Source organism: Orycteropus afer, unplaced genomic scaffold, assembly GCF_000298275.1.
Source record: "Orycteropus afer afer isolate SDZICR_OR568_19922 unplaced genomic scaffold, OryAfe1.0 scaffold00238, whole genome shotgun sequence".
Classification (NCBI taxonomy): Eukaryota; Metazoa; Chordata; class Mammalia; order Tubulidentata; family Orycteropodidae; genus Orycteropus; species Orycteropus afer.
The window spans coordinates 4,227,364-4,251,308 of record NW_006921825.1 but is presented as its reverse complement, the minus strand read 5'-3'; positions in this window follow the sequence as shown (position 1 = coordinate 4,251,308).

Here is a 23,945-nt window from a genome sequence, read left to right as displayed (position 1 = left end):
GGATAGAGGGTATGTTGTATGAATTTTTAAATCCCTATTTCTTGGCACAATGTGTGGCATACTGAGTGTTCAACAAATGTTCAGGAAATGAATAACTAAACGGATCAATGAACGTGAAAGTTTGTAAACATCACAATGAATGAGAGCAGAAATAAAAATGAAATTTATTGCTATGAAACAAATCAACACCTTTTGAAAAAAAATGGCATTATTTATATGAGGTCATTCTCCGAATCCCCTGAGTTATGAAGACTTCATATGTCGGGTGACTAACTGGATCTAGCCATCAGTCAACTTTTGTTGAGCACATCTGGGCTTCAAGTTTTCCTCAAATCACTTACCCTCAAGTCCATTCTGACTCTTGGCAACCCAGGTATGTTAGAGTAAACTGTAATCCATAGAGTTTTCAAAGGCTGATTTATTTTTAATAAGTGAATCTTCAGGACTTTCTTCTGAGACACTTCTGGGTACACATGAACCTCCAGCCTTTTAATTAACAGTTGTTGTTAGGTGCTGTCAAGTCAGCTCCAGCTCATACAGACCCAATGTACAACAGAATGAAATACTGTCTGGTCCTGTGCCAGCCTCACAATCCTTGCTATACTAGAGCTCATCATTGTACCCACTGTGTCAATCCATCTCATTGAGGGTCTTCCCCTTTCTTACTGACCCTGCACTTTACCAAGCATGATATCCTTCTTTAGAGAATGGTCCCTTCTGATAATATGACCAAAGTAGGTCAGACGAAGTCTGGCCATTCTTGCGTCCAAGAAGCATTTTGACTGCACTTATTCCAGGACAGATTTGTTCCTGTGGCAGTCCACGGTACTTTCAGTATTCTATGCCAGCACCACAACTCAAAAGCTTTAACTCTTCTTCAGTCTTCTTTACCCACTATCTAGCTTTCACATGCAAATGAAGCATTTGAGAAACCCATGGCTTGGGTTAGGTGCACCTTAGTCTTCAAACAGACGTCTTTGCTCTTCCATACTTTAGAGGTCTTGTGTACTAGGTTTGTCCAGTGCAATATGATGTTCGATTTCTTGACTCTTGCTTCCATGAGTGTTGATTATGGATCCAAGTAAAATGAAATCTTTGACAACTTCAATCTTTCTTTCCATTTATCATAATGTTGTTTATTGATCCAGTTCTGAGGATTTTCCTTTTCTTTATGTTGAGATGTAATCCATACTGAAGGCTTTACTCTGTGATCTTCATCAATAAGTGTTTCAAGTCCTTTCACTTTCAGCAAACAAGGTTGTGTCATCTGCAGGTTGCAGGTTGTTAGTGAGTCTTCCTTCCTTAGTTTTAGACTAAGCTTCAGTGATGAGACGGGTCTGAAAATCTACTTCACTCTAGATTAGTGATGGGTTGGTTTCTCATGTTGGTTAGCATCCCTCTTCCAGCCTCTGTTTATATTATCACCACATTGTAGAAAACTTGGCCAATAACACTCCCTATTTGTAAGCCAAAGAGTCAAGAAAATACAATAGGATAGATCATTTTAGATGAGAAAAAATTGAGCAGAGGCATAGATGCAGAAAACTACATGACTCTGTGGCTCCCCGATTTATTGATTGTGCATAAGCATGATCAACACACTTAGTCTCTCTAAGCCTCACTTCCGCAGAATGGGAGAATCAATAGTACCCATCTTTTAGGGTGTCTGTGAGGAGTAAGTGAAATTGTGCCTGGACATAGTGAGTGATTAGCAAAGGTTAGTTACTGTCATCAAAATCATTATTATCATCATTTATATTTCAAAAACAGGGAGAGGCAAATTGTTCAGTTCATCACTTAAGACAAAGATGCTTCCTTCTGTTTCTTCAAAGACAACTGATGACTAAGTCACTTTATTGTTGTTAAACCAAAAACCAAAACCACTGCCATTGAGTCAATTCCAACTCATAGTGACCTTATAAGACAGAGTAGGGTTTTCAAGCCTCTAAATCTTTATAGAATACTACATAATCTTTCTTCCAGGGGGCAACTGGTGGGTTTGAACCACCAGCCTTTTAATTAGCAGCCAAATGCTTTATCCACTGCACCATTCCAAAACTCAAAACCAAACTCACTACTGTGGAATTGGATCTGACTCATAACGACCACTCCTTGGGTTTCTGAGGCAGTATCACTATGGAAGTAGATTGCCCAAACTTCCTTGCAAGGAGTGGTTGGTGGGTTTGAACCACCAGCCTCCTGGTCAGCAGTCACATGCCTTAGACACTATGCCACCAATTGCCATCAAGTCAGTTCTAACTCATAGCAACTTTACTACAACAGAGCAAAATGCTGCCTGATCTATGCCATCTTCATGATTATTGGTGTGTTTGAGTCCATTGTTGTAACTATCATATACCTTCCAACCTAGAGGGCTCATCTTCCAGCATGATATCATACAATATCTTGTTGTGATGCATAAGGTTTTAACTGGTTAATTTTTGGAAGTAAATCACCAGGCTTTTCTTCCTTGTCTATCTTAGTGTGGAAGCTCCACTGAAACTTGTCCACCATGGATGATGCTACAGGTGTTTGAAATAGTAGTGACACAGCTTCAGACACCATAGCAATATGCACTCCATTACAGTACAACAAACTGACAGATGATGGTGGAAGTCACTGTGCCAGTTGGGAGAGGAAAGCCTAGAAGGGCAAGGAAAAGAGATTGACTGAACAAATCAAAACATATAGGGGCAGATGTCTACATTTGGGTAAATCATAACAGCTAGGACAATGAAAACAATAACCAGGAAAATTATTCTATTTTTTGCAAGAACACTAGTGTGTCCTTGTCAGTGTTTCAGTGAGAATTTTTAAACACTCAGATGGCGTAATAATCTTTTTTGAAAGCAGATCAAGTATAAGCAGTGAATAAATAAATAAATAGTTCTTTGCATACAAGGTCTAGAAAAATGGCTCAGCCAATGCCTTATAATATATATTTTTTTAAAAGACAATTGCTAAAGAAGTGGAATAGAAAAGGAGAAACTCAAATTAATTATGTAGGGTTCTTTGCAGCTATTGATAAAAGACACATTCCCTTATCAGGACAGAAGAAAAGGGATGGCCCAGGACAGGGGATTGGATACCAACTTGGCTGCACTGCAGCACTTTCTGAGAGCCTAGTCCTGCTGAATTAGAATGGCCCAGGATGGAGCAAAAAACTTTGCATTTTAAACAAGTTGTCCAGCTGCTCCTGGCATGTGGCCAGGTGTGAGAGCCACTGGTTATGAGGAAAAAGTCTTCTTCTGGCTTTGGAGAAAAACTGACCCAGGTCACATACAGACTCTACCAGTCGAGCGGACTCGGGCAGTTCATCTAACTTCTCTGAGATTTAGTTCCTTCATTTTGTAAAACAGGGATAATAGTAACATTTTTTGAGAGGGGTTGTTCAGTGGTAGAATTCTCACCTTCCATGTGTGAGACCCCGGTTTGATTCCCAGCAGTGCAACTCAAGTGTAGCTACCACCCATCTGTCAGTAGAAGCTTATGTGTTGCCATGATGCTGACTAGGTTTCATCAGAGCTTCAAGACCAAGATAGACTAGGAAGAAGGACATTTTGGTCTGCTTCCGAAGACCCTGTTTATCACACAGGCCCAATCTGCAATAGATTATGGGCATAGCACAGAACCAGGCGGCATATTGTATTATTGTGCATGGTGTCACCATGAGTCAGAGTTGACTCAAAAGCATCTAACAGCTAAACAATTTACCTTGTATTGTAATGTACAAATGTGGCAGAACCAAGAATTGAATCCAGGATGTTTGACTTTATAGCTATAAAACATTAGTTATACTTTTCTCAGAAATTTTTCAAATATTATGGTTTTGAAAGTATGCTTTGTTCTAAAGTACAACTTCTTATCACACTCAAACCCAAAAAAAACTCACTGCCATCAAGTCATATCTAACTCATAGCAACTCACAGTGTGTTTCCAAGGCTGTACATCTTTACAAAAGCATTCTCACATTTTTCTTCTGCAAAGTAAATGGTGGATTTAAACCACCGACCTTTTTCATTAGCAGCCATATACCTTAACCATTACACCACCAGAGCTCCTTTATCATACACAGAAAAAAAAAAAAAAAACTTACTGCTATCGAGTCAATTCGATTCCAGCTCATAATGACCCCTCTTTGGGTTTCTGAGGCAGTACCTATACAGAAGTAGATTGTCCAGTCTTCCTTCCAAGGAGTGGCTGGAGGGTTTGAACCACCAGCCTTCTGGTTAGCAGTCAAGTGCCTTAGGCACTATGCTACCAGAGCTCCTATCTTACCCAGAGACCCCCTTTTTGTCTATAAAGCAAATTTTTGTTATGCGACCCCAATCAATTTGTTGAATTTCATGAAAACACAAGTGGCATTTCTTTAATGGGGGAAAAAAAGGGGTCTCTATCATTCCCAGAGACCTTTTCCCAAAAAAATATCACTTGTGTTTATCATGAAATTCAGTGAATTGATTTGGGTCGCATAACAAAAATTTGCTTTATAGACAAGTCCTTGCTTAAACACATCTATTACGCTACCCTTATTGCCAATATTTAAGAAGATGTCATTTCTCTACATGGGCAAACTAATGAGGAGAGCTGAGCAATTACCTGGAAAATGTGATCAATGCCAGCAGGCAATAAGAATAATTTAAACCAATAAACTCTTTTCCCTCAACTGCAAGGTGAGGCATAGAGTTTTTTTTGTTTTGTTTTGTTTTCCATTGGCCCGAGCTTTCCAAACAATTGTTCCATCTGTCCATTTCACTTTGCCTGAGTAATCACAGCCAGAGGGGAGTTAGAAGTCATAAGTCAGACATGCAGAGAAAACTAATGAGTAGGAGGCTGGGAAGAGAAATCCTTCCTTCCCTGAAGCTGGGCCAGGAACTGGAAGCAAATTATAAGTACAAGTTGACCCAAGGAAGGAGCTAGAGTTAGGAAATGGGAAGCAAGGGAAGGATTTGGTAGACGCCTGTTGGCAGGATTGTTGGCTACCAGATGGAATGTGTTTAGCAATGGGGTTAAGAAGAGAGATCATAGCCAAGCCAGAAATGAAAATTGAGGAGATAAGAAATAAAAATCAGAACACCTGTAACAGCTCCCCTTAGCCATTTACTCTGACCTAGGTCCTTAGGTGGACACTCTATGAATTTTAACTATTTTGATCCTCCAAAAAACTCTATTTTATATATAAGGACACTGAGGCCCAGAGAGATCAAGTAACTTTCCCAAGACCATACAGTGAATAAATGGCAGAGTAAGGATTTGAACCAAAGTGTATTTTAATCCAAAGTTCTTGTTCCTGGCCACTGCACCTGACTATTCTAAACCAAGGATGCTAACCAGAGGTGGAAGTAGAATCCTAGAAGAAAAAGGTGAATATAGATTATAAAAATATGCTTACCATTTATTCTGTATTAAATATTTTACATTCATTATCTTATCGACAATGCCTATATATATATATATATATATATATATATATATATATATATGCTCTGGTAGCATAGTGGCTAAGGCACTTGACTGCTAACCAGAAGGCTGGCGGTTCAAACCCACCAGCCACTCCTCGGAAGGAAGGTTGGGAAATCCTACTTCCGTAGGGATACTGCCTGTGAAACCCAAGGAGGGGTCACTATGAGTTGGGGCCGACTCGACGGCAAACAACGACGATGAACGACAACGATATATATATATATATATCCTCAATGTACAGAGACACAGAAAAGTTAAGTAATTTGAACCCAGGACTCTAGGTTCCAAACACTGGCCACTTTTATGTCAGGCATCCTCCTTTCTTTCATGCTATTAACTTCTAGATAAAGCAAGTGACCTCTGCCCCTTATAAACTGTATCCCACAGAAGGCCATGTTGTAAGGGTGTTTAGTGACAAAAACAGGTTTATAAAAATGATACATTGAACACAGAGTTCCAAAATCTTAAACTTTTCTCAATATCTAATCTGCTAATGTCCATTAATGTCCCTGCAGCTGACAACATTGAGAAGAATGTGAATTCCCGAACACTTGACTGTACTCATGAGGAACCTGTACCTTGACCAGGAGGCTGTCGTTCTAACGGAACAAGGGGACACTACATGGTTTAAAAGCAAGAAGGGAGTTCATCAGGGGTGTGTTTTTCCCCACACTTATTCAGTCAATATGCTGAGCAAATAATCCAAGAAGCTGGACTATATGAAGAAAAATGTTGCATCAAGATTGGAGAAAGAATCATTAACAACCTGAAATACGCAGACGATACAACTTTGTTTGCTGAAAGTGAGGATGACTTGAGGCACTTACTGATGAAGACTGAAGAATACAGTCTGTAGTATGGATTATGTCTCAATATAAAGAAAACAAAAATCCTCACAACTCGACCAATGAGCAGCATCACACTAAATGGAGAGAAGATTGAGGTCATCAAATAATTCACGTTGCTTGGTTCTACAATCAATGCCAATGGAAGCAGCAGTCAGGACATTAGACGATGTGCAGCATTGGGAAAGTCAACCATGAAGGAACTGTTTCAAGTGCTGAGGAGCAAGGATGTCTCCTTGAGGACTAAGGTGTGCCTGACACAAGCCGTGATATTTCCAATCACCTCGTATGCTTGTGAGAGGTGGACAATGCATAAGGAAGACCGAAGAAGAGTTGATGCTTTTGAGTTGTGGTGCTGATGAAGAATACTGAAAGTACCATGGACTGCTAAAAGAACTAACAGATCTGTCCTGGAGGAAGTGCACCTGAAATGCTCCTTGGAAGCGAGAATGGCCAGACTTCGTCGCACCTATTTTGGTCATGTTGTCAGAAGGGACCATTCCCTGGAGAAGGATATCATGCTTGGTAGGGTGGAGGGTCGACGAAAGAGGGGGAGGCCTTCAACGAGATGGATTGACACGGTGGCTGCAATGATGGGCTCAAGTATAGCAGGGATTGTGGAGCTGGCACGGGATCTGGCAGTGTTTCGTTCTGCTGTGCACGGGGTCACTATGAGTCAGAAACGACTCAACGGCACCTAACAACAACAACAGCAAGGATTTGTACAGAGGCCTTACATATGATAAAAGTTCATAGCAAGTGAGTGTGATGATGCCTAATGCCTGTTTAATGTCTACTGTTGTTGTTGTTGTTATGTGCCGTCAAATCGGCCCTGACTCATAGCGACCCCTCCTTGGGTTTCCGAGGCAGTATCACTATGGAAGTAGATTGCCCAACCTTCCTTCCGGAGGAGTGACTGGTGGGTTTGAACTGCCAACCTTCTGGTTAGCAGTCAAATGCCTTAGGCACTATGCTACCAGAGCTCCCTTAATATCTACTAGACATCTCAAAAATAACATCCAAAGTGCCTGAATCCCCATCAAACTACTCCTCCCTGTTTCAGTAAATGGTAACTTCAGTCTTCCAGTATCTTAAACAAAAAATCTGTTAGCATCATCCTTCACTCCTGTCTTTCTTGTCTACCCAATATCTAATACTCCACTACTACTATTCTGTTCCATTTCTCACATGGATTATTCCAGTAGTCTCCTAACATGATTTTTTTTTTTTTTTTTCTGTGTTCACTCTCTCCTCTTCTCTCTACAGTAGCTAGAGTGACTTCTTTTCTCAGACTTCTCTGGTGGTTTCTAACCTCATTTCAAATAAAAGGCAAAAATGCTTATGACAGCCTAGGTGCCCAGGCTCTATATGATCTTCCCCCACCAGCACAGCCTCTATGTTATTCTTACCTACTACTTTTCTCCCTCTATCCTCTGTAGCTACACCAACCTCCTTGGTGGTTCCTAAACCCACCAAGCAGTTGTCAATCTTAGATTTTGTACTAGTTGTTCAATCAGCCTGAAATCACTTCTCCAAGATAAATGCCTTGAACATTTCCTCAATTTTTTTAGGTCTGTATTCAAATGTCACTTTATCAGAGGGGACTTATCTGACTGTCAGAACCTGTTTCAGAGGAAGGATGAAGTTTCACTAAGTTTGGTTCAGCAATGAATACTAAAGACACCACATACATACAAAAAAGGTAAGAAAATATTTACTACTTACATAATGAGGCTTTCAAGGGAAAACCAAGCAGGTCTCTCAAGTTGGTCCAAAAATAACATGGCAGGGCAGGGAAAGGACACTGGATTGGGGTGTTTATTGTGGTTAGGGAGTGGCCAGGGTAAGGGTAAGAACAGGGTTTCCAAGGCTTTAAATCTGTATGGAAGTGGACTGTCATATCTTTATCTCTTGGAGTGTCTAGTGGATTTGAACCACCAACCTTCCAGTTAGCAGCCAAGCACTTAACCACTGGGAGGCTAAAAAGTTTTAGGCAGCCGCAAAAAAAAAAAAAAAAAAAACATGGAGTCAGACACATTATTATATTGACTTTCTTCTCTAAACTAGTATTCTCTGTAACTCTTTGTCCCCCCTACTCAGCTTTCTTTCTTTTTATACAAGTTATCACTACTTGAAAAATTTATTTCATTTCTATCTTCTCCTGGAATGTAACCTCCTACCTCCTAGAATGTAACCTCCATAAGAATGACAACCTTGTTTGTCATGTCCCTAGAGTCTTGAACATAATTGATTCTCAATAAATATTTGTTGAACAATCTATTGAATGAATAAATAATTCAAAAATAAGCAGCAGTGCATCAACCATAGGCTTAGAGATATGGTCCCATTCCAATGACATTTGATCCACTTCATCTCCTCTGCCATTATAATTGCCCTTCCTGCTATTCATTATTCACACATCTTTTGCAAAAAAAATGTGGGAGGCAGAAAGTTGCTTACCCCTTGTAGAGTGACATTTTCCTTGGCAGATCTTCTCCCAGGTGATTCTCCTGATTCTAGTTCAACGAGGTTATGGCTCAACAGTTAAATGAGATGTGTCTCATCATTTTGGAACTTGCCCCACACTTGGGGCTTTCAGGACCTACTCTTTCCATGGACCAGAGAAGAGTCCTTTCCCTGAGTGGGAACTGTGTGACCTGAAGGATGAAGCATGAGTGGGGAGAAATGCAATTCACCAAAAATTACACCATAAGACATTCCTCCTAAATGCCTTTTTAAACTACCATTTCTGAAACTTGACACTTGGAACATATGTAGAGTTGGTTTTTTTTTTTTTGTCTGTTTTTGTTTTTCATCTGAATTTAGTAATTTGCCATTACTAATGAAAGCTTTATATACTAAAGGATTCACTCTGAAATTCCTTTTAACCACCAAGCTTTTCTCATACAGATCAAGCAGACATTGGCTCACAAAAACAGAGGCACCTGATGGAGATTTCATGAGGAGGGAGAACCAGTTCTTGTCAGTCAGACCTGAATTCAGATTCTAGCTCTGCCACACTTAGCCATGTGACATTGGGCAAGCCTATCAACCTCTCTGTGTTTGATTTCTTCATTATAAACACCCAACTTATGGGGTTGCTGTGAGTACTACTAAATGAGTTATTTTTCTCTTGGTGCCCAGCACAGAGCAGAACCTCAGCAGATAGTGGTTCTGAGGATAGAGAACATGTCTACAGTGTAAAGGGAACCCTGCAGTGTTGTTTCTGCATTTCTGTATGCATGTTCCTATTGTGTGTTACCTCTGTGAGTATACAGATAGGAGGAAGGTGTAACTTCAGTTTACACATAGCCAGTATTGGGTATTGACTACCCACTGTGCTGAGTGTCTACTGGAGGCTGCTCTGAGATCCTGGAATACATTTAAAATGACTATCCTTGGTGGTATTTCTCATGCCTATTGATTCTGAATTTTCTCTTTCTACTTCCATTTGCTGTCATTATTTTATCTGTTAACTTTTCAGATTCTAATTGCATTTCCTTTTTTTTTTTTCATAGCAAGAAAAGAATGTCAAGTATGGGGTAAAGAGCAGGGGTGATGAGTAAGGCTGGGCCTGCTTAGCTGACTTGATTTCCTTCTCTCTTATTGGGATGTGGCCCTATTTTATTTCTCTGTTTACAAATGTGCTCATTGCTACCCATTTTGCCAACTTTTTTGATCATTTTCTTCTTTCAGCCAAAAAAAAAAAATAAAATAAAATAACCACCACCACCAAAATCTCATTTCCCATATAGTTTAATTGAATTGAGGGCAGCTGTCACAAATAGCCTCACAAATAAGCATGCTGCAATTCTTAGGAGTAGGCTACCACTAAAGTTTCAAAAATTCCTCAAGGCATTTATTTGTAAATTGGACTCAATTTGCATATTTCATAAGCATAGTACAAATGTATTATTTATCAGATGGTCTAGGCATGTCTGTAAAAATTAATGGTTGCAAATTTAACCTTTATTGTAAAATCCTCACTGCAAATCCATCCCTCCAACCTTCAAGAAAACTGGGCTTTTCAGCCTTGCTTTTCCTAATCTAGTAAAAATATTCCAGGCTCCATACGAGAATGACCTTTCTCAGGATTGCAGAACTGTGGATTTGGAAAGAATGGCTTCTAATATATCAAATCACAAAATTCAAAAAATTTACATTGTCAAAATTCCCTGATCTGGTTGGAGTGCATATTATCTGTCTTTTCTATCACAGGGATACTCATCCCAATGTTGTCCTTGCAGTATTCAGGCAGAAATGTGGTCTCTCATACTTAGGTAAATTGTGTTGTCAGTGACCCAGGACTTGAGAGTTTCATGCCCTCATAACTTGTCTACATTTTATGTACAGTTAGGAGAAGAAACCCACTGTGAGCAGTTATTGGTTCTCATTGATCTCAGAATCTGTGGACTAGAGAATACCACACCTCCCAGATCCAAGGCCATTGCCAATTGAATAAGCAGTAGAGAAGAAAACAAAACTAAATGAGCAGAACATTGTTTGACCTTTTGCCACTTTTGCTTAATTCTGCTTTACCATCCACTGCAAAGGAAGCAATGCAGTAAATATATTTACTTTTTAATATGACTGCCTTCTTAGGTGACATGTAATTACAGAAAATGCTGAAAATGGAAGAGAGTCTGCCAAAGCATTTACCAAGGCTCCTTTTGTGCAAGATTTTTTTTTTTTTTTCTCCTTCTTATCAAGATGCTAGAAAACATCTAGCATGCTAGCAGATGTTTATGTTGTAGAGCTACGTGATGTTCTCTTTTCATTACAGGGAGTGAGATACTGGTACAATGACAAGGAGTTGGCCCTTCCTCCTGGCTCCCTTTTGCTTGCCTGTCATACCACGTATCTCTGAACACAGTTTTATTATTGTTATTATAAAAATATAGATAACACACTTGAAAATTCAACATTTTTCACATATATGATTCACTGAGATAAATTATATCACTCATGTTGTAAGCACTGGTTTTTATCCTGCGGGAATAGCTTCCACCATGAAATTAAATACTTATACTTTATCGTAATTCAACTCAACAACCAGTTCTTGATGTTCTGGGAGCTCTGGTGGCGTAGTGCCTAAGGCATTTGACTGCTAACCAGAAGGCTAGCAGTTCAAACCCACCAGGCCCTCCTCAGAAGGAAGATTGGGCAATGTACTTCCATAGTGATACTGCCTCAGAAACCCAAAGAGGGGTTGCTATGATTCAAATCCGACTCGATGGCAGTGAGTGAGTCTTGATGTTCTAATATGTGCCAGGAGGTATTCTAGGCTCAGGTCCTGCCCTCAAAGAATTCACAGGCTATGAACAAAGATGAAGGAGCTCAGTAGTTAAGCACTCCACTGCTAACAAAAAAGGTCAGCCATTCAAACCCATCCACCATTCTGCAAGACTAAGATATGTCAACCTGCTTCTGTAAAGATTTACAGTCTTAGAAACCTTAGAGAGCACTTCTATTCTGTCCTATAGAACTGCTACAAGTCGGAATAGACTCAGATTGGTTTGGTTTTAAACAAAGATGTAAATAAGGAATTATAATTGAGTGTTATTTGTGCTTTGATATTTGACATTTTGGTTAAAGATTGGAAGTAGTCAGCCAAGAGATGAGTACAATGGATTGTTCTGAACTGATTTATCCCCCCCCCTTTTTTTTTTTAACTTTTAATTGTGATTTAGGTGAAAGTTTACAGAGTAAATTGGTTTTCCATTCAATAGTTCATATACATTTTACTGGAAGGATGACTAAGGGCCATAGTCTCAGGGTTTCCACCAGTGTCTATCAGGCCAGTAAGCCTGGTCTTTTTTTAGTATTATTATTTTGAGTTTTGTTCCACATTTTTCTCCTGCTTTTTCTAGGTTCTTTTATTGTGATCCCTGTCAGAGTGGTTGGCAGTGGTAGCAGGGTACCATCTAGTTCTCCTGATCTCAGGAACATCAAGGCTGAGGTTCATTTGGTCCACTAGTCCCTTGAATAATTGTTTCCATGAGTCTTTGATTTTCTTTACTCTTCTTTGCTCTGAACTAGGAAAGACCAATAGTTGCCCCTTAGATGGCCACTGGCAATCTCTTGAGACTGCTGTCAGTACTCACCAAAGTAGGATGTAGAGCATTGTCTTTGTGGACTATGTTATGCCAATTGACCTTGATGTCCCCCACAGCTATGGTCCTGAGCTCTCAGCCCCAGTGACTCATTTCCTGAAGGTGTTTTGTTTTGTTATTTAAGGAGTTTTCCTAAATTTACCCCCTGCTAGTTCTACTATATCTATGGACATCTTTGCAGTACCTACAAATATGTATGTAGAAATTTCATCTGTCAAACCTATACATGGTTGTAGATATCATTCCTTTTACTCATATTTATCTGATCATCTTGCCTGTCACCTATGCATACATTCATAGATTAATGTTTGTTATTACTGATAACGCAGGATTGTGTATGCGATAGTGTTTACCTTTGTTGTCTTTAACTCTTCTGCACCTCTCTATGTCTTCCTATTCCTTAGTGATATTGTGCAGGTCACCTACTTTTAATATATTCCCTTTGCCTTCACCCAAATTAGTATGTCTCTTATCTTGTTCGTAATTTTCCATCTCCTTCCCTCTGTCCCTGGTAACTATCAAAGAATGTCTCTTTCTGTAAGTAAACCTTTCCTTGACTTTTTATAACAGTAAATTCATACAATATTTGTCCTTTTGTTATTGACTTATTTCACTCAATATTATGTCCTCTGTTTTCATCCATACTTTGAGATGTTTCATGGATTCTTCATTATTCTTTAATGTAGCATAGTATTCCTTTGTGTGTATGTGCCATCTATTGATTGACACTTGGATTATTTCTATCTCTTTGCTATTGTGAAGATTTCTGCAGTGAATGTAGGTATGCATATATCTATTCATGTCCCAGCTCTCACTACCTTAGGATATGTACCTAGCAGTGGGATTACTGGATCAAATGGTACTTCTATTTCCAACTTTTTGAGGAAGCCTCATACCATTTTCTACAGTGGTTTCACCATTTAACAGTCCCACCAGCAGTATATAACAGTTTCAATCTCTCCACACCTTCACCTGCATTTGTTCTTTTCTGTCTTGTTGAACAATACTATTAATGCTGGGGTGAGATGGTATTGCATTGGTGTTTTGATTTGCATATCTCTTATGGCTAATGAGCAGTTCTGGTGGTGTTCTGGTTAAAGCATTGGCCTGCTAATCAAAAAGTTGGCTGTTGGAACCCACCAGTCTTCTCCATGGGAGAAAGATGTGGTCATCAGCTTGCATAAGGACTAACAGCCTTGGGAATCCTATGGGGGTTGTTGAGTCAGAATTGACTTGATGGCAGTAGTAGTAGTTGTTTTATTTTTTTTATGGTTAATGATTGTGAGCAATTTTTCATGTGTTTTCTTGCCACCTGGATACCTTCTTTGGTGAGGGTCTGTTCATATCCTCTGCCCATTCTTACAATTGTATTGTCTGTCTCTTTGTGGGTATGGTGTGGAAATTTTCTATAAATTTAAGAGATAAGACCTTTGTTGAATATGTCATTGCCAAATAATCTTTCCCAATCTGTAAATTCTCTTTTTATTCTTTAGGAGAAGTCTTTCAATGCACAAAAGAATTTAATTTTTAGAAGGTCCCAATCATCTAGTTTATCTTCTGCTATTTGTCCATTTTTAGTTATGTTTGAGATAATCTATTTATGCCAAAAAGTAAGGTTTAAATTTGTCCCTGTTTTTTCTTTGATGATCTTTATACTTTTTGGTTTTATATTTAGGTCTTTAGTCCATCTTGAGTTAGTTTTTCTATTGGTGTGAAGTGTGGATATTTTTTTTTTTTCATTTTTCTGCAGAAAGATAACCAGTTTCCCATCAACATTTGTCAGAGAGATTGTCTTTCCCTGCATTTAATGGATTCTGGTCCATTGTCAGAGAAACTCTGGTGGGGTAGTGATTAAGTCATTCAGCTGCTAACCAAAGGTGACCGGTTCAAACTACCAGCAGGTCCATGGGAGATACATGACACAGTCTTGTTCTGTAAAGATTTACAGCCTTGGAAACCTTATGGGCCAGTTCTACTCTGTCCTGTAGGATTGCTATGACTTGGAATTGACATGATAGTAGAGGGTTTTTCTTGGCTCTTTGTCAAAGATCAGCTGTCCATAGATGAATGAATCTACCTCTGGATTCTCAATTCTGTTCCATTGATCTATATGTACCAATACCAGGCTATTTTGACTTCTGTGGCTGTAGAGTAGGTTTTGAGATCAGGAAGTAGGAGACCTCCTACTTTGTTCTTCTTCACCAGCAAGGCTTTGCTTATCTGAGGTCTCTTTGCTTTCCATATAAAATTAGTAATTGGTTTTTCTACCTCCTTAAAGAATGTTGATGAAATCTGGATTGGGATTGCATTAAACCTGTAGATTGTTTTGGGTAGTGTTGATATTTTCAAATGTTCCGTCTTCCTGACCACGAGCATGGTATGGTCTTCCATTTATGTAGGTCTCCTTTAGTTTCTTGTGGTAGCATTTTGCAGTTTTCTTTGTATAAGTTTGTTGTGTCTTTGTTAAGATTTATTCCTAAGTATTTTGTCTTTTCAGTAGAGAAGGAAGGTTGGGCAATCCTACTTCCGTAGTGATACTGCCTCGGAAACCCAAGGAGGGGTCGCTATGAGTCGGGGCTGACTGCACGGCACATAACAACAACAACATTGAAAATTTATTGCTTTCCTTTTCAGAGATTGCTTTGTGATGTAGAGGACTTCAACTGATTTTTGTATGTTCACCTTATACCCAACCACATTGCTGAACCTTTCATTTAGTTCTAGCAGTTTTCTTGCTGAATCTGAGATTTTCCATGTACGGAATCGTATCATCTGCAAGTAGAGATAGTATTACTTTTTACTTAGCAATTTAGATGCCTATTATTTCCCTTCCTTGCTGTGGTAGTTAAGGTTACGTGTCAACTTGGCTGGGCCTGGTTTTGAGTGGCTGGACAGCTGGATATGGTTATTCCCCATGATGAGATGGGTAATCAACTCCATGGTGGAATCTACTGGAGCAATTGAGTAGCTGTCTTAGGGAGGTAGTCTGCTTCTAATACATAAGAAGTTTTGAGAAAGGTCTTTGCAGCTTTTTGACATGCTTGGACCCTGCATGTAGCTTAGTCTTCATTTAGCAGCCTGCTATATATCCTGCTGATCTTGGGACTGTCTCAGGATTTGCATTAGTGGCCTGCTGTGTTGTGTGGTAATATTGGGACTGTGTCATTTTATTTGTTGACCTTGGGCTTGTTAGCCTCAGCAGCCAGCAGCTGCCTGAGTGAAGAGACACGTCTAGCTTCATTGGGCTGGGAGCAAGAGGCAGGGCTGAAGCCCAAAGTTGAGGGGCTTTCACCCAGCCCCCAGAGCTTGACACTTTGAACTCAGACTTCTGGCCTCCAAAACTGTAAGAGAATCAACTCCTGTTTGTTAAAGCCACTCATTTGTGGTATCTTCTGTTAGAGCAGCACTAGCAAACCAAAACACTTCCCTTATTGCTCAGCTAGGACTTTCAATGCAATGTTGAATAGGAGTGGTGTTTAGACGGCATCCTTATCCAGTTCCTGGCTGCGAGGGGACTACTTTCAGTCTCTCTCCATTGAAAAGAATGTTGGCCATTGGTTTTGTGTATATACCCTTAATTTTGTTGAGGAATTTTCCTTCTATTCCTATTTTGCTGAAAGTTTTTATCAAGAATGAGTACTGTCTGTTATCAAATGCTTTTTCTGCATTCATATGATCATGTGGTTCTCTTTCCTTGTTATTTATGTGGTATATCATGTTGATTGTTTTCCTGCCATTGAACCATTTGCATATCTGGTATGAATCCCACTTTGTCATGATGTATCATTTCTTTTTATATATAGTGTTGTATTCTATTGGCTAAGATTTTGTTGAAGATGTTTACATCTATATTCATAAGGGATATTGGTCTATATTTTTCTGGTATCTTTGCCTGGCTATGTACCAGGGCTCTACTTGTATCATAAAATGAATATGGGTGTGTTCTATGTTCTTTTCTATGTTCTGCAATAATTTGAGCCAAATTGGTGTCAGCTCTTCTATGAATGTTTGATAGAATTCTCCAGTGAAGCCATCTGGTCCAGGATTTTATTTGTTGGAAGCTTTTTTATGATTTGTCATTTTCTTCTTTTGTTTTGAGCCTGTTTAAATTTTCTACTTCAGTCTGTGTTAGTTTAGGTAGGTCCTGTGTTTCTAAAAATTTGTCCATTTCTGCTAGGTTTATAAATTTGTTGGAGTACAGTTCTTCATAGTATTCTATTATTTCAGTTGGTTCTATTGCGATGTTACCCATTTCATTTCTTATTCATGTTATAGGTATCTTCCTTTTCAAACTTAGCTAAATTTGTCAGTTTTGTTCATCTTTTTAAAAAATCAACTTCTAGCCTTGTTGAGTCATTCTATTTTTTTTTTTTCATTTATTTCTGTTCTAATCCTTATTACTTCCTTTCTTCTGAAAACTGTAGGCTTCTTTTGCTGTTCTTTTTCTTATTGTTATAGTTGTTGGGTTAAAGTATCAACTTTTGTTCTTTCTTCTTTTTTCATGAGTGTATTTTTTATTGTTGCAAATTGACCTCCGAGTACATCTTTCACTATGTCACAAAGGTTTGGGTATGTTGTGTTTCATTCTTCTTTACTTTTAGGAATTTTTTAAATTTTACATTTTATTTCTGTTAGCGAGTAGTTTTTGAGCTCACTCATTCACTCACTCACTGCTGTCGAGTCGAATCCGACTCATACCAACCCCTTCTTGGGTTTCCGAGCCAGTATCACTACAGAAGTAGATTGCCCAAACTTCCATCCAAGGAGTGGCTGATGGGTTTGAACCACCAGCCTTCTGGTTAACAGTCAAATGCCTTAGGCATTATGCCACCAGAGCTCCTAGTTTTTGAGCATGGGTGTTGTTATTCAGTTTCCATGTATTTGATTTTTCCCCCTCATCATCTTATTGTTGATTTCCAATTTTATAGCACTGTGATCCAAGAAGATGCTTTGTAGTATTTTCATGTTTTTATGTTTATTGAGACTTACTCTGTGGCCAATTATAATGTCTATTCTGGAGAATAACCCATGTGCACTGAAAAAAAAATGTGTATTGTGTTTTTGTTGGATGAGGTGTGCTCTATATATGTCTATGAGATAAATTTGGTTGATTGTAACGTTGAGATCTTCTGAATCTTTGTTGAGTTTCTTTCTAGTTTTTCTGTCTTTCATCAAAAGTGGTCTATTAAAGTCTCCTACTACTATTGTGGAGATGTCTAGTTCTCTTTTCAGTACTGTTAATGTTTGCTTTATGAATTTTGGGGTTTTTCATTGGTACATAAATATGTATTTGGTTATGTCCTCTTGATGGACTGACCCTTTTATCATTATGTAATGTATTTCTTTGTCCATTATGCTGGATTTTGCCTTAAAGTCTATTTTGTCACAAATTTTGCAACTCCTCTTGTTTTTTGGTTCCCATAAGCTTGATACACTTTTTTTCTTTTTGTTTCCATCTTTAGCTATTTGTATCTAATGTTTGTCTCTTGTAGGGAGCATATTGATGGCTCTTGTTTTCTTATCCATCCTGCCACTCTTTTTCTATTGACTGGTTCAGTTACTCCTTTCATATTCAATGCGATTAATGATAAATATAAATTTACTGCTGTCGTTGTTTTGTGTTTTTTACTGTGGTGTTCATGTTTTCTTTGTTTCAAATATATTTTTCCGTGATGAGTTCATTTCCTTATCAGATTTTATGTATCTATTTTGTTTAAATTTTTTATTGTGATTTGGGTGAAAGTTTACAGAGCAAATTCACTTTCCATACAGCACCTCACGTACACTTTGTGTCATAACACTGACTACAATTTACCACAATGCAACAGCTCCCCTCCCACTTCCTCCCCATAGTTACTTCTTCCCTGTGTCCTTCTCTCCCATGACTCCTGCCCCCTGAGATGTCTCCCTGTGCATACACAGTCCTTCTATTCTCCCATGATTGATCTCTCCAAGGAGTTTATATGTTGTTGTTGTTGTTATGTGCAATCGAGTCGGACCCGACTCATAGCGACCCCTCCTTGGGTTTCCGAGTCACTATCACTACAGAAGTAGATTGCCCAACCTTCCTTCTGAGGAGTGGCTGATGGGTTTGAACCACCAGCCTTCTGGTTAGCCATCAGGTGTCTTAGGCACTATGCTACCAGAGCTCCTAAGGAGCTAATACCTATTGTAAATGTTCAGCTCATATGCCTGTTTTTTGTTTGATGGGAAGCCACAGGAGTGGGTTCAGTTGCAGACCTGAAGAGCAGGTAGGGGCCATAGTCTCAGCAGTTCCATCAGCCTCTATCAGACCAGCAAAACTGGTCCTTTTTTACCCCCCAAATGATTTTTAGTTTTGTTCCACATTTCCACATTGTTCTCCCACTCTATCCAGGATCTCCTACATAGATCCCCATCCAAGTGGTTGCAAGTGGTAGCTGGGCACCATCTAGTTCTGCTGATCATAGTCGTATAGGCTGAGGATTGCATGGTGTACCAGTTGCTTGGACTAATTGTTTCCATTTGTCTTTGGTTTTCTTCATTCTTCTTTGCTCTGGATGAGGAGAAACCCATCATTGCATCTAGATGGCCGCTTGCAAGCTTTTAAGATCCTAGTCACTACTCACCAAAGTAGGATGTGGAATGATATTTTTGTGTAGTATCTTATGCCAATTGAGCTTCATGTTCCCTGCAACTATGGTCCTGACCCCACAGGTCCAACTACTTGCTCCCTCTGGGTAGCTGGCTATGGCCAAGAAGCGGCTACAAACTTGTCCCATGTCAGTTCTACTGTATACCTGGGAATTCTTACAGAACATACAAATACACTTGTAGAAACATTGTCTGCCAACCTTATACATTGTCTTAGGCACGCTCCCCCCTTGCAGGGACATACCTAATAGTTCAGTCTGTCCACCCATCTATCCGCCCACATATCAACATTTGCCTTCATTGATAACACAGTATTGTAAGTGCAAAAGGGTTCGTCTTTGTTGTCTATACCTCCCAAACACCTCTCTATGTCTTCCTCTTCCTCGATGCCACTGTATTTATTACTCACACTTGGTATATTGCCCCTCTCTTCACCCCAATCAATACTTGTCTCTACCTATCTAACAGTGTTCCCTCCCTTCCCCTCCAATACCGCCCCTGGTAACCAACAAAGAAAATTTCCTTCCATGTATAAACCTTTCCTTGACTTTTTACAATAACGGACTAATACAGTAAGTAGTTGTCCTTCTGTTATTGACTTATTTCACTCAGCATAATGTCCTCCAAGTTCATCCACCTTATGCAGTGTTTTGCCAATTCTATGTTATTCTTTAGGGTTGCATAGTATTCCATTGTGTGTATGTACCATAGGTTGGTTATCCATTCATCTGTTGATGGGCACCTAGGTTGTTTCCATCTTTTTGCTATTGTAAATAGTGCTGCTATGAACATGGGTGTGCATATATTTGTTCTTGTCCTGGCTCTCACTTCTCTAGGATATATACTTAGTAATGGAACGGTTGGGTCAAATGGTATTTCTAATTCCAACCTTTTAAGGAATCACCATAGTGGTTTCCACAGTGGTTGTATCATTTTATAGTCCCACCAGCAATGTATGAGAGTCCCAATTTCTCCACATCCTTGCCAGCATTTGTTATCTTCTGTCTTTTTTAACTTTTCTACTAGCGCTGGGGCAAGATAGTTATTTCATTGTTGTTTTTATTTGCATCTCTTGAATGTCTAATAATAGCATTTCTTCATATGTTTGTTGGACGCCTGAATATTCTCTTTGGTGAAGTGTCTATTCAGGTATTCTGCCCATTTTTTAATTGGATTATTTATCTCTTGTTTTGAGGCACTGGAGTTTTCTATAAATTCTAGAGATAAGTCCCTTGTCAGATATGCTTGATAGTCTGTTTATGCCATATATTAAGGCTTCTAAATTTGCTCCTAGTTTTTCCTTGAGGAACTTTATAGTTTTAGGTTTCACATTTAAGTCTGATCCATCTGGTGTTAATTTATGTGTATGGCATGAGGTACAGATCTTGTTTCATTTTTCTGCAAATGGATTTCCAGTTTTGTCAGCATCATTTGTTAAACAATCACTTACCCATTTAATGGGTTTTGGCCCTTTGTCAAAGATCAGCTGACCATAGGTCGATGGATCTATTTCTAGGTTCTCAATTCTATTCCATTGGTCTATCTGTCTGTTGTTATACCAATATGAGGCAGTTTTGATTACTGTGGCTATATAGTAGGTTTTAAGATCCAGGAGTGTGAGACCTCCTACTTTGTTCTTCTTCATCAATAATGCTTTACTTATCCAAGGTCTCTTTCCTTTTTGTACAAAGTTAATGATTGGTTTTTCCATACCCTTAAAGAATATTGGTGGAATCTGGATTGGGATTGTATTGAATCTGTAGATTGCTTTGGGTAGGATTGACATTTTCAAAATGTTCAGTATTCCTATCCAAGAGTACGGTATGTTCTTCCATTTATGTATATCTCTTATAGTTTATTGAAGTAGTTTTTTGTAGTTTTCTTTGTACAGGTCTTTTGTGTCGCTGGAAAGATTTATTCCCAAGTATTTTATTTTTTTGATAGCTATTGTAAATGAGGTCTGGTAGCGTAGTGCCTGAGATATTTGACTGCTATCCAGAAGACTGGTGATTCAAACCCACCAGCCACTCCTCAGAAGGAAGGTTGGAAAATATACTTCCACAGTGACACCGCCTTGGAAACCCAAGAAGATGTTGCTCTGAATCCAACTCAATGGCAATGCATTTGAGGGTTTTTTGGGTTTTTTTAATTGTAAATAGTATTGATTTCCTTATTACTTTTTCAGCAGGCTCTTTGCTGGTGTAGAGGAATCCAACTGCTTTTTGTATGTTGATCTTTTATCCTGCCACAATGATAAATCTCTCAAGTAGTTCCAGCAGATTTTTTACTGAGTCTCTTGGGTTATCTAGGTATAGGATCATATCATCAGCAAATAGGGATAGTTTGACTTCTTCCTTACCAATTTGGATGCTTTGATTTCCCTTTCTTGCCTTATTGCCCTGGCTAGGACTTCCAATACAATGTTGAATAGAAGTGGTGATAGAGGGCATCTTTGGTTCCTGTTTGCAAGGGAATGGTTTCAGTCTCTGTCCATTGAGAAGAATGCTGGCTGTTCATTTTGCATAAATGCCCTTTATTATGTTGAGGAATGTCTCTTCTATTTTCTATTTTGCTGAGAGTTTTGATCAGGAATGGCTGTTGGATTTTATCAAATACCCTTTCTGCATCAATTGATATGATCATATGGTTCTTCTCCTTTGTTTTATTTATGTGATGGATGATGTGGATTGTTTTTCTAATGTTAACCCATCCTGGCATACCTCATATGAAATCCACTTGGTCATAATGAATTACTCTTTTTTTTTTTTTTTTTGGATATGCTTTTGGAGTCTATTGGCTAGGATTTTGTTGAAGATTTTTGCATCTATATTCATGAGGGATATTGGTCTGCAGTTTCCCTTTTGAGTGATGTCTTTGCCTGGTTTTGGTATCAATGTTATGCTTGCTTCATAAAATGAATTTGGGAGGATTCTATCCTTTTCTATATTTTGGAATAGTTTGAGTAGGATTAGTGTCAGTTCTTCTCTGAATGTTTGGTAGAGTTCTCCAGTGAAACCGTCTGGGCAATGACTTTTTTTTGTTGGTAATTTTTTTATGACCTGTTCAATTTCTTCTTTTGCTATGGATCTGTTCCATTTTTCCACCTCAATCTCTTTTAGTTTCAGTAAGCAGTGTGTTTCTGGAAATCTATTCATTTCTTCCAGATTTTCAAATTTGTTGGAATACAGTTCTTCATAGTATTCTGATATTATCCTTTTTATTTCGGTTGATTCTCCTGTGGTGTTGCGCATTTCATTTCTTATTTGTCTTATTTGTATTCTCTCCCTCTTTCCCTTTGTTAAATTTGCCAGTGGTTTGCAAATTGTATTAATCTTTTCAAAAAATCAACTTCTGGTCTTGCTGATTTTTTCTATTGCCTTTCTATTTTCTGTTTTATTGATTTCTGCTCCAATCTTGATTATTTCCTTTCTTCTGGTGACTGTAGGCTTTCCTTGCTGGTCTTTTTCTAATTGTTGGAGATGTTGATTTAAAGTGTTGATTTTGGCTCTTTCTTCTTTTTTGATGTGTGCATTTATTGCTATAAATTGGCCTCTGATCACTGCTTTGGCTGTGTCCCAAAGATTTCGGTATTTTGTGTTTTCATTCTCATTTGATTCAAGGACGTTTTTAATTTCATTTTTTTTTATTTCTTCTATTACCCAGTCTTTCTTAAGGAGAGTGTTGTTCAGTTTCCATGTGTTTTCTCTTTTTCCATTGATCTTCCTATTGTTGATTTCTAATTTATAGCATTATGATCTGAGAAGATGCTTTGCAGTATTTCAACATTTTAAAATTTATTAAGGCTTGCTTTATGGCCTAACACATGGTCTATCATGGAGAATGTTCCATGTGCACTGGAAAAGCATGTATATTGTGCTGTTGTTGGGTGAAGTGTTCTGTAGATGTCTCTAAGGTCAAGTTGGTGGATTGTATTGTTTAGCTCTTCTGCATCTTTGTTGAGTTTCTTTCCAGTTGTTCTTTCTTTCATTTAAAGTGGTGTATTAAAGTCTCCCACTATGACTGTGGAATCATCTATTTGTCTTTTCAATTCTGTAAAAGTTTGATTTATATATTTTGAGACTCTTTCATTGGATCCATAGATAATTATTATGGTTATATCTTCTTGTTCAATTGATGTTTTAATCATTACATAATGTCCTTCTTTGTCTCATATAGTGGTTTTTGTCATACAGTCAATTCTATCAGAAATTAATATTACCACTCCTGCTCTTTTTTGGTTGGCATTTGCTTGATATATCTTTTTCCAACCTTTGATTTTTAGTCTATTTTTGTCTTTGTCTCTAAGGTGTGTCTCTTGTAGACAGCATATTGATGGCTTATGTTTTCTTATCCAATATGCAACTTTCCATCTCTTGAGTGGTGCATTTAATCATTAACATACAGTGTAATTATTGACAAATATGGATTGGTTGCTGTCATTTTGTTATGTGTTTTTTCATGACATTCCCGGTTTCTTTGTTCCATATAATTTTCTGTGCTAAGCTCATTATGTTTATGAATCATGTTATCATTTCCTTCGTTGGTATTGTTTTAGTATTTGCTAAATATTTGTGCTTGTCCTCCTTTTTATTGTAATGTTAAGGTTTATCATTTTTCTTTGATGTTACCCTGTGATTTATAATTTTCTTCCCAAATTTAGAACAGTCCATTCTATCTTGCAACTCCTTTGACTTCCTCACCATTTAGAAGTTCTGTAACTACACCATTTCTTCCCTCTTTTTGCTTTGTGGTTGTCCTCATTTGCCAGTTGATGTCTCTGGTTCCCTTTTTACCATCTTGTAAGCTTATTTTACTTTGGATACTCCCATAGCTGTGCTGTTTTCTGGGTTATGTCATCTTGTGTATTTATGGTCAATTGTGGTTTGCTATT